The 12,452-nt window shown below is 39.2% G+C and overlaps 1 protein-coding gene across 4 annotated transcripts in view; it reads right to left on the bottom strand.

Moving 5' to 3' along the window:
• Window positions 1-12,452, bottom strand: part of PCSK6 (proprotein convertase subtilisin/kexin type 6) — a 169,915-nt gene that overhangs the window by 88,121 nt on the left and 69,342 nt on the right. The window lies entirely within an intron of this gene.

Raw genomic sequence — 12,452 nt, 5'->3', positions numbered from 1 at the left:
AACAAATGGAACCACATCCAACTCTGTGCAGTGAATAAAATCATCAACAAAATAAAAGGGCAACTTCCTGAATTGGAGAAAACATTTAAAATCATCTATCTGTTTGAAAAATGGGGGGAGGATGTAAACTGACATTTTTCCAAAAAAACATACAGATGGCCAACAGGCATATGAAAAGATGTTTAACATCACTAAACAGCAGGGAAATGCAAACTAAGGTCACAGTGAGCTATCACCTCACACCTGTCAGAATGGCTATTATGCAAAGGACAAGAAATGACGAGTGCTAGTGAGGATGTGGAGCAAAGGGATTCCTCGGGCACTGTTGTGGGACTGTAAATTGGTGCAGTCACTATGAGAAACAGCATGGCAGTTTCTCAAACACATGTATACCTGTGATGGATTCATTTTGATATTTGGCAAAACTAATACAATTATGTAAAGTTTAAAAATAAAATAAAATTAAAAAAAAAGAAAAAAGAACTACCATATGATCCCCTGAGGAGAGCATGCAACCCACTCCAGAATTCTCGCCTGGAGAATTCCACAAAGGAGCCTGGCAGGCTACAGTCCATGAGGTTGCAAAGAGTCGGACACAACTGAAGTGACTTAGCACACATACATCATATGGTCCAGCTATCCCACTTCTGGATAACATCCAAAAATGAAAACCCTAATTCAAAAAGATACATTAACCATGATGTTCATTGTGGTGTAACTTACAATAACCAAGACATGGAAATAACTTAGGAGTCCATTGATGAATAAATGGATAAATAAGATGTGAGGTATATATATATATATGACACATATGATTACCCATTAAAAAGAAAGAAATCTTGCCATTTGCAACAATATGGATGGACCTTGAAGGTACTGTGCTAAGTGAAATGAGCCAGGTAGAGAAAAGACAAACCCTGTATGCTGAATCTAAAAAAAAAAACCTCACAGATACTACAATCTCCCTGGATCTGTGGGGAATACATTTCAAGACTTGAAGTGAACCTGATACCATGGATAATATGAAACCTGTATCCTACACTTTTTCTTTTATATACGTATTCTTACCTATGACAATATTAACAATTTTAACAAGATTAACAACAATAAGAATAAAAGAGAACAATTATAACAATGCACAGTATAAAACTTTTGTTAAGGTGGTCTGTCTCTCTTGCTCGTTCTCTCTCTCAAAATATCTTATTATACAAACTGAATGCCTTTTCCACCTTAAATAAGCACTCATCATACACTGTGGTCATAACCTTTGCACTATGAGATGCAACAGCAAAAGTACAAATTTTTCCCTCGTGACAGTTTCATGGATAGATTTGTTCTTACCATAGATTTCAATAACTTCAGCATATGAGTTTTTTTCTTCCCTTACTAAGCAAAGAACTTTCACCTTTTCACTTACTGGAACCAATTTATGGACTCTCTTTGGCGTATCCAAATTGCCAGCATTACTATTCTCGGGCTTGGGCCACTATTAAGTAACACAAGCACTGTGTTACTGCGACAGTCCATTTGATAACTGAGATGACCACTAAGTGCCTAACACAGGGACATACTACACAAAGAAATGATTCATGTCCCAGGCAAGGCAGAACGGGTTGGCTCAAGATTTCATCACACTACTGAGATGGATGTAATTTAAAACTTAGGAATTGTTTATTTCTGGAATTTTCCACTTAGTATTTCAGGCCATAGCTGACTGTGGGTAAATGAAACCACAGAAAGCGAAACCATGGACAACGGGGCCACTACTGCTCAGAAAAGAGACTGGTGGTTCCCAGAGGGAAGGGTGTCTGATGGGGGGTAAATGGGTGAAGGGGACTAAGAGATACAAATTTCTGGGTATAAAGTGGATAAGTTATTGGGATATAACATACAGCATGGTGAATACAGTCAGTAATACTATACTGCAAATATGAAACTACTAAAAAAAATGAATCTCAGAAGTTCTCATGACAAGAAAAATCAAATCATTTCATAACCATGTGGGGTGACAGATGGTAACTAGACTTATGATCATTTTGCACTGTATACAAATATCAAACCATTAAGTTGTACATCTGAAACTAGTATAATGTTATATGTCAGCTGAATTTCAATTTAAAAAATCTAGTTCTCTAAAAAACCTGTTCTGTAGGAAATAGCAAATTTTTACCAGTCTGACCAAAGGAAAGGGCAAGATGCCACAAATAAGATTAGGAACAATTTTAACTATAAATATGGAGAATATGTTTGTTAATTATGAAAATACGACATAAAATTTATCTCATATATTTGAAAATCTGGAGATTGATGATTTTCTAGGGAAGCATAACTACCAAATTCCCTCGAGGACAAACAGAAAGCCTGAACAGACCCAGCCCTTTAAAGAGTCACCATAAATGCTCAGACTGATTAACAAGGTCCACCAACGTTTCAGAGAACAGGCAATATCCACAGTATATGAAATATTTCAGAGTACAGTAAAAGGCAGAAAGCTTCCTAACTCGTTCTATGAAATCAGCATGACTCAGCTCAATCTATCTTATAAATAAAGATGCAAAATCCATGCATAAAATATTAACAATTGAATGCAGCACAGAACCTGGGTCTTGCACACTGCGAGATTATTCACTGTCTGGGCCACCAGGGAAGCCCAAAAGACTAATAGTCATAATCAAATAAAACGCATCACAAGAATGAAAGGATGAAATTTCCAGTGTTAAGAAATGTATTACTGCAATTACTGCATTAAACAGATTAAACAGTAAAGTTGAAAAACAATAAAATCACCTTACTAAATGCTTTCTTAAAAAACATGTAATAAAATTCAACATCTGTCCTGATCAATACTCTTAGAAGTCTAGAAATATGAAAATTTACTTAATTTAATCAAGAGTTAACAGGAGGAAAGCTATAGAAGGCGCCCACAAATGGTGTTAACACTAGGAACATTCCTGTATGCATCAGAAACAAACAACAAAACCTATAAACAATTATTATTCATCGGAAGTTCTGATACACTGAAATAAGACATAGGAAAGAAATGACAGTTATTAAGGAGATAAAGTGTTAACTATTACAGAGAGAAAAACCATCATTTATAGACAGCTTTTATTTATACCTGTCTAGAAAAGCCAAGAGAATAAAAAATAATAGCACCAATATAGTTCATTAAGGTGGCAAGATTTAACAAATTGACACACAAAAATCAATAGCTTTTCTATATCCATTTCAATAATAACCAATTAGCAATGCAATTAAAAAAAATCAACCTAGATATGAACCTAACAAGAAATGCATAGAATCAAAATGAGGACTATGATAAAACTATTTTAAATGATGTCAAAGAAGACCTGAATAAATAAAAACACACCATGTTTCTGGGTGGGAAGACTCATTATTGTAAAGATGCCAATTCTCCCCCAATAAATCTATAATTTCCATGTAATTCCAATCAAAATCCCAACAGGATTTTTTATGACACTTGGTAAGTGGATTCTCAAGTTCATCTGAAAGAGAAAATGTGTAAGAATAGCCAAGAGATTTTAAAAAAAACTTTAATAAAAAATATATCCTAAAAAAATCCTCTCAAACTATAATTTAAAATGAAATATTATTTAGGGATTAAAAACAAACAGACTAATGAAACATGATGAAGGATCCAATATACATTGGAAATTTAGTATATGATAAGGGTGGCATGCAGAGATCACTAAACATTAATACTGGAGAAAAGTCAAGTCAGAGTTCTCCACAACATTCACAAAAATATACTGTACATGGATTAAAAAGCTTAACAGAAAAGACAAAACCATGAAGGTTTCAAGATGAACTATTCTGAAGTGAAATTTCTAGACAAAATATAAAACAAATTTATTATCTTGGGTTTTCTAAGCAAAGTCCAAAACCCAAGAGTTGAAAGGGAAGATTACAAATACATCATAAAATTTTTAAACAGATTTTAACTGAAACATTACATACAAAAAACGGTAAAAGTCATCAATGTATAGCTCCACAACTTTAAAAAAATTAAAAAGTGTCTAAAATGAAAGTTTGGGACTTTCAGTTAAACAAGCAGAAGTGATCCACTCTCCTCTCTGAAAACAAAAAAGATGACACCTGCCTCCATGATTCCCAAGGGTACGTAATTCCTCACAAAGTACTGATGCTCTCGGGGGCCATAAGACTGGTACATGTGGCTGGGGGAGTCTGTTTCTTTGCCACTGCACTGCTTTTACAGCCAAGATGAAAATCCATCTAAATGTCCATTATTTCAGAAAACAGTGATGTTTGACCAGGAATCAGACAGACACATCAGCTTTCCAAGAACAGGCAGTTTCTGTGGCCTAAGTGATCATCAGCACTGCCGCATTCCTGCTGAGTCAGCATGTGATGAATGGATGTTACTTCCCTGGTGAGTGGAGGGGCCACTAAGAGGCACTGGACTGGCAGGTCCACAGTGCCTCCAGCCCAGCTAATGCCCCACTTCTCTTCCTTTCTGTTTTAGCATCTTAGCAGCCTAGGAAGAAAGACCTTGATCTTCTCCAGCCAGTCACTAATTAAAACCAGAAAGTGACTAGCCTGACACCTCTGCAACAATGCTGTAAAAACACAAGGGAAAAGGGAACATGACAAGGGAAGAAGATGATGAAAAGTATAAGCAAGCATTGTTCCATCATATCCAAAATTTAAAGAAAACATGATTTCTCCATGAAGCAAGGGATCAAAGAGACACAAGAATTCAATGAAGAGAAAACAAGACAAAAGAAAGAAGACCAAAGTGTGTTACCCTGAGGAAAGACACAGATGGAGACAGCTCAACACCTTCAGAAATGAAAGCCACACTAGAAAAAGTGTGGGAAAAGAAGGCACTAGTTAAACAGTCAGACATAGAAGAGCTGGATAAAAACTGAGGAAAATAAAACAGAAAAGAATTAAGTTAAATATGAACAGAAAGAGATATAGAAACTAGGAAATAGAGATCTGATACACATGTAAGTGGTTCACAAGAAGCATAAAACTGAACATATATAGCTAAAAATATTCAAAAATCATAACAGAAGAAAATTTGCCTAAAATTGAAAACACTCAGATCTTTTTGAGGATGCTGCATCCCTGGAACAGCTGCTGCAGAAGCCTCAGCCAGAGGTAGCCACAGGGGCTGGACTTCCAGAGTAAAGAAGGCTCACCCACCCTGAGCACTCACTGGAGGGACTGTGCTGAGGCTGGGACTCCAATACTTTGGCAACCTCATGCAAAGAGCTGACTCACTGGAAAAGACCCTGATGCTGGAAAGATTGAGGACAGAAGGAGAAGGGGACGACAGAGGATGAGATGGTTGGATGGCATCATTGACTCAGTGGACATGAGTTTGAGCAAACTCTAGGAGAAGGACAGAGAAGCCTGGCGTGCTGCAGTCCATGGGGTCACAAGGAGTTCGACATGACTTAGCGACTGAAGAGCAACAGTAATCCAAGCCCCAAAGTCAAGTCACCTACAAGGAGAAGGATTTAGGCTGACTTCAAACTTTCCCAAGCAACAGTGGATCCAGAAGACAAGCAGGTGATGTTTATCAAGTTCCATAAGGCTGTATACATTAAAGGTATAACTCAGGTGCAAAGGCCACCTTCAGAACTTCCCAAAGATGAAAGAAAACAGCACCTGTTAGCCTTTCTTGAAAAAGTTGCGTGTGTGCTAAGTTGTTTTGGTCATGTCCAACCCTTTGTGACCCTATGGACTGTAGCCCACCAGGCTCCTCTGTCCATGGGATTCTCCAGGCAAGACTACGGGAGGGGGCTGCTATGCCCTCCTCCAGCTCGAAAAAGTTAATGGGTGGCAAACTCCAGTGAATTAAGAAATGAATCAAATTAGATTACTCAGGAGTGAAAAGGTGTACTGAAAATGATGGTGGGGACCCAAGACTAAAAAACTATGAGAATCATAATGACAGGTGACTAATACTGAACCTTGACAATGTAAAAACAATATTTAAAAAAAGAACTAAAATTGAAGTGTGGGGTGAAGTGAGAACAAGCTGAAATGAATGTTAATTACTCAGTATGGGAAATATATGTAACAACAAAAAATTAACTCTGGCATCTTTAAAGGCTGTCACAATCTTGGGACTTTTTTTTTTTTTAATAAAAGAGAGATATTTGAGAAAATATGTCATTTCTTCACATAAGGAAATATTTATGTGAAGTTCAGCAATTTCTCTCCCTTAAGCTGATTTCTTTTTCTTCTATTCAATGCACATAAATCAAATAAAGCAAGCATAAAGTTAAACACTAAACAAACACAATTAAACATAAAATTAAATCTAAAGTTCAGGAATATTAAGTTTTACTTAGTTTCTCTCGTATTAAGTTTGCATAAAATTAAACTTAGTATATTTTACTAAATACAAGTACAGATCTTTCTTGACTTATGATAGGGTTACATTCTCGTAAAATATTCTCAACTTAGGACAGATTTAAGTAAAAAATGCATTTAATATACCTACCCAACAAACATCATAGCTTACCCAGCCTCCCCTGAACATTTTCAGAACACTCACATTAGCCTACAAATCACCTACGGGAAAATCACCTACGGCAAAGCTTACTTTATAATAAAGCATTGAATATCTTCTGTAATTTACTGAATACTGTACCGAAAGTGAAGACACAACTGTTGTACACGCGTCAGCTGTTTACCCTTGTGGCTCTGTGACTGACTAGAAGCCGAGGCTCCCACTGCCCAGCACCATGAGAGAATTCCATATGGAATATTGCTAGCTCCAAAAAAGAGCAAAATTCAAAACTCAAACTAGGGTTTCTACTTTGATGTATCACTTTCACATCATGGTTAAGTTGAAAAATCTTAAGTCACACCATCATGTCTAAGGAACCATCTGCATGGTACAATCAAAAGTTAAAAAAACAAAAACAAAAACAATATTGTCCATCCATCCATCCATTCATCCATCTATCCACACTTAGTAAATATGGTTTAAAGGGTTAGTGTCAGCCGCTAAGTTGTATCTGACTCTTTGTGATGCCATGCACTCTAATCCACCATGCTTCTCTGCTCATGGGATTCTCCAGGCAAGAATACTGGAGTGGATTGTCATTTCCTTCTCAGGGGATCTTCCTGACCCAGGGATCAAACCCAGGTCTCCTGCATTGCATTTTGTAAAAGAGTAGAGGCTAAGAGCTGGCTGGCCCTCATCTGTGAAATGAGGACAAAAGCAGCATCAATGACAGAGTGCTCTGTAGAGATTATATAAGACACATAAGACACTTCAGACACCTCATCACACAGACAGACACCTCATCAGTGCCTATGATGTAGACAGAACTCTGTAAGTACTGGTTATTTCTGTTTTCACCAGGTTCCAGATGATATTTTACCTTCCTTGTCCTCCTCTGCAATTTGATAAAGCATTACATACATTGTGGAGTTATTTCGACTTGTTAACAAGCAAGCATATTATTTTAAAGACATAATTTGGACAGTGCCACTTTTTATTCCATTTATTTTCCTGTGATAAAACATGTAAGAAACATGCAATTCTACAAAGAAAGTTGGTAGAAAAAAATTACTCCATTTGTATAAATATATAGTACACTTTTAGGAGCCCATCTGTAGTGATTTTAAACCATATCCACAATTCTTTGACACTTTTTCATTCAACAGATGCAGCCTAATGTCTCTCCTCTTGAGTATATGTTAGGATCATTTCTAAAGAACAGAGTGTGACTGAACTGACTGTGTGTGACTTCTAAGACCATACCATAAAAAGCACTGCTGCTTCCTGCTGGTTCTCTGAATCACCTGCAGTGAGAGAAGCTAGGTACCATGCCACAGGCACTCTGGTAACCCCACGGAGAGTACACATGAAGAGGAAGCTAGGCCTCCTGCCAACGGTCAGGAGGGGATGGAGGACTCTAGCCAACAACCAAATAAGTGACCTGTCCTGAAAGTGGATACTCCAGCCACCAGCAAGCCCTCAGATGACAATCACAGCCAACCTCATGAATGACCCTCAGCTGGAATCACTTAGTTAATCCACTGTCTGTGCTAGATCACAAATGTTTGCTGGAGTAACTACCATGCAGCAATGTGCTGTGTTGTGCTTAGTCACTCAGTCGTGTCTGACTCTTTGTGACCCCATGGAGCCTGCCAAGCTCCTCTGTTCATGGGGATTCTCCAGGCAATAATACTGGAATGTGTTGCCATGCCCTCCTCCAGGAATATTCCCAACCCAGGGATTGAACCCAGGTCTCCTGCATTGCAGGTGGATTCTTTACCATCTGAGCCACCAGAACATACACCATCTATTTGGTAAAGAAATAGAAACTACAAGTGTTAGTTCCAATAAAGGCAGAGTAGCCTTTCTATTACACTAACTCTTTTAAAAATAATAATTATAAACTCTGGACTAAAGACTTAAGAAAACAAAAACTTTTTAAGGGCATTGGAAAGCAACCAGAAGGCAGAAGCAGGTGATTCAGTTCTTAAAAGAGCAACCATACCAGGTATGATGCAGGTTCATAACATTTTTCCTCTGAGGGCACTCCTCATGTCTTTTAATACAGAGAAGCTAGAACTCAATCAGGAAAATGCAATCTTATTCTGCTGGGGAGCTGTGGGATTGAGTCTGGAACTGTTAGAGAAGCTGGAAATTGAGAGAAATCCTAGAAAGCAGAGAGCTAGAGAAGAAGACATACATAAACTTCCCTCAGATATTCAGCTAAGCCCTGCATGGAGCACATCTGGGCAAGTCTCTAAGAAGCCCAGGTAGAGAGGAATAGGGGGAGGCTGAATGAGTGAGCAGATACTCCAGCGGGCTGCCACTGCAGGGGCACTGCGGTCAACTTGGAGCTTGAACCTTGCCAACTTAGACATGCTGGTTAAACGCTTCAGTGTTTCCAATGAAATACTAAAAGAGTCACACTATCCTTAGCGACTGAACAACATCTAAGAGTAAAGACTGTTCTTGAGCTAAAGGATTTCCTCTAAGGCGAAGGGCAAATCAGAACAGATGAGTCATTACAAAATGAAAAATTGAACTGACAGCAAGAACAACACTCAATTGTATTCAGGGATAACAGAATCAAGAGTCCCTACAATATAATGGAACAATGTCCAGTGTACAATAAAAAATTACTAGACATGTGCAAAGAAACAGGAGTATGTTGCACACTATAAAAAGAAAAATCAATGATTAGAAACATACCCACATTCCCAGTTTATCCCTCATTTCCCTTTGGTAACCAGAAGCTTGTCTGTGGCTGTCTGTGAGTCTGTTTCTGTTTTGCAAGTAAGTTCAAGCGTATCACTGTTTTATAAACTCCACATAAAGTGATATCATATACTTGTTTTTGTTTGACCTAAATTTGGGAATAACAGATACATATTATATATGAAACAGATAAATAACAAGGACCTACTATACAACACTATCTTCAATATTTTGTAATAATCTATAATGGAAAAAATCTGAAGATATATGTATATATATTATATACATGAACCACTTTGATGTCCACCTGAAACACTGTAAATCAACTACACTTCAATTTAAAAAATAGAAACATATCATATATGACCAAGCTATTGGAATCAGTACAAAAGACTGTAAAAAAAAACTCATAAATATTTTAAATAATCCAAAATAAAATATAAGTATAATGGATGATGAGAAAGAGAATGTCAGAAAAGATTTGGAAATAGTGAAAAATAGCCACATGGACATCAAAGAACAGAAAAGCACAATATTTGAGTAGGAAAGAAATTTGAGTAGGAAAAAAATCATTGGGTGGAAATAACAATGGATTGAACACAACAAAAGAGAGGATTGGTGAACTTGAAGAAAATAGTGCGAAAGAAATTATCAAATCTGAAGCACACACGAAAAAAAAAAAGATTTAAAAAATGAATACAGCTTTAACCTGTGAGATATATCAAGCAATGTAACAGCTATAACTGGTGCCCAAAGAGAAGAGAGAGAAAACAGGACTGCAAAAAATATTTAAAGAAACATTGACAGAAATTTTTCCAAACTTCATTTAGAAAAAGAAAGAATAAACAAACAACCCACTAAGAAGCATAGCAAATCCCAAGGTGGATAACTATGAAAGAAATTACACCAAGGGCCATCAGAGTCATCATAGACAAAGCATAGAGAGGAAAAAATACTAAATAAATAAAAGTAAATAATGAAATATTTACTAAATATTTCAGTTCAGTTCAGTTCAGTTCAGTCACTCAGTTGTGTCCGACTCTTTGCGACCCCATGAATCACAGCACGCCAGGTCTCCCTGTCCATCACCAACTCCAGGAGTTCACTCAGACTCACGTCCATCGAGTCAGTGATGCCATCCAGCCATCTCATCCTCTGTCGTCCCCTTCTCCTCCTGCCCCCAATCCCTCCCAGCATCAGAGTCTTTTCCAGTGAGTCAACTCTTCGCATGAGGTGGCTAAATAAAAGTAGCCAAAGAAACAACTCACATTACATACAGAGGAACAACAATAAGGATGACAACCAACTCATCATCAGAAACAATGAATGCCAATGACAATGGAAGAGCATCTTTAAAGGGCTGAGAGAGAACCGTGTCACCCCAGGATTCACCAAAACTTCTTTCAAAGAAGATGAAATTCAGATAAAAGCTGAGATGATTTCTCACCAGCATACCTACACTTCAAGAAATACTACAGCAGTAAAAGAAATTCTCAGGCTGGAGAAAAACTGAAACCAGACAGAAGGAATCTGAAGCTAGAAAATATGGAAGGGTAAACATGTAGGTAAGTATACTTCTTTTCACAAGCCAACTGTTTACAGCAAGAATAAACAGTGGGTTTATAAAATATGAAAACATAAAAACAACAGCATAAAAGGTGAAACTAAGTGTGAACTCAAGTAATGTTTTAGGTTCATATATTATACATGAAGTTGTATAATATTAACTCCATGTAGATTGGAATTAAGTTAGGATATACACTTTAATCTCTTGAACAACTTTAGAAACAGAAAAGATATAAAAAGGTAGAGCTCATGGAAACATCAGAATGTCTCAGAGAAGTTCCCTGCTTTGTGCCAGCACGTGGAGAGGGAGGTTGTGTTAGGGTGCCTGAAGGCTGCCTGTCCAGGTGGGCTTGGAGGGAGGGTCAGGAAGAGGGTGGAGAGGCTGATGCCGTGTGCAGCAGCTCTGGAGACGCGGCTGTCATAGGTTCCCTGGGTCAATGCCAATACCCCCACCCATTCTCCATGGCAACCCCACCCATGTTCACAGAGAGTTTACACCCATTGTCCCAGGACACAGAGGCAGTGGGTGGTGGGAATTCAACTGGTACCCAGATCAGTCAGGGAGAATTTTCATGGGTCTTCACTCATCAAAGGCTCCAGGGAGACCTTACACATCTCAACATAAAAGAACTGTCCATGATGGAGTGAGATCAGGTGACAGTCCTCTGATGTGTTCTCTGCAGGACATGCTCTTGGTGGCTAATGATATCACAGACTGACAAGTCCCAGCCACTTCAAAGGTTTCCAGGGACAGGGCAGGTGGAGAGTCCTCAGTAACTGAAAACTGGGGAGCCTTTTCTCAAAACTCAAGAAACTCCCCAAGGACTGAGTGACCCATAGAACCCCTGGCCCAACCTCCCCACCCTTCACTGCTCATCACAGAACTGAAGGAGCTACGGCCCCTTCATAAAGGAAAAGCAGCCGAGAAGGCCATGCCATGGGAAGGAGGCACCCAGCACAGCCACTGGCGTGCACATGAGCACTTTCAAATTGAGGGCCAGAGTCACAGGTGAGCACTCAGTGCCCTGAGGCCAAGTGGATGGTTGGGGACCGTTCAGGCCTGGCACACACCTGCTCAGTGCCAGTTCAGCCGCATGCACCTACAAGACACTGCAGAGGACATGCTGAATGACCCTCTGCCATTCTGAAATGACCAACTGCCAGGCTTGGGCGGGGGAGGCGAGAGGAAGTTGCGTGACTCTCTGCTCTTAAAGCCCCATGCTGACAAGAGAAGCCTGACTCTCCAATGGAGAAAATAAACAACAGAGCCAGAGATATCCTGGGTCAGGTAGTGTTCCCTACAGGGCCCTGGAAGGCTGACCCCCTGGAGAACAAGGCGGGAGCATCCAGCTTCGAGAGCCTCCACGGAAGCACATTTGGGCGTGGGCAACTGTAAGCCATGGGAGGACTGACCCAAAAGGGAGGCAGGGAGGCTTTTGGGGTGATGTGAATGCTACAAGTCCACCAAGACAAACAGGGGAGACCAGGCAAGTCTGTGGGTCACTGTGACAAATGTTCTCTGGCTAAAGCTGAGGGGCAGGTACAGTGGGCCAGGAGGCTACAGCAAGAGTTGGGGCCAAGGTTAGGCTTCCTCTCAGGTGAAAACCATAAATTCTGCTGGGAGAGTGATTGGCAAGCCTGGGAAGGCCAGCAGCAGGACCCA

The sequence above is a fragment of the Bos indicus x Bos taurus genome, chromosome 21 (assembly GCF_003369695.1).
Source record: "Bos indicus x Bos taurus breed Angus x Brahman F1 hybrid chromosome 21, Bos_hybrid_MaternalHap_v2.0, whole genome shotgun sequence".
Lineage (NCBI taxonomy): Eukaryota > Metazoa > Chordata > Mammalia > Artiodactyla > Bovidae > Bos > Bos indicus x Bos taurus.
Note: the sequence above shows the minus strand (reverse complement) of the source record. Positions and strands in the feature narration are given on the sequence as shown.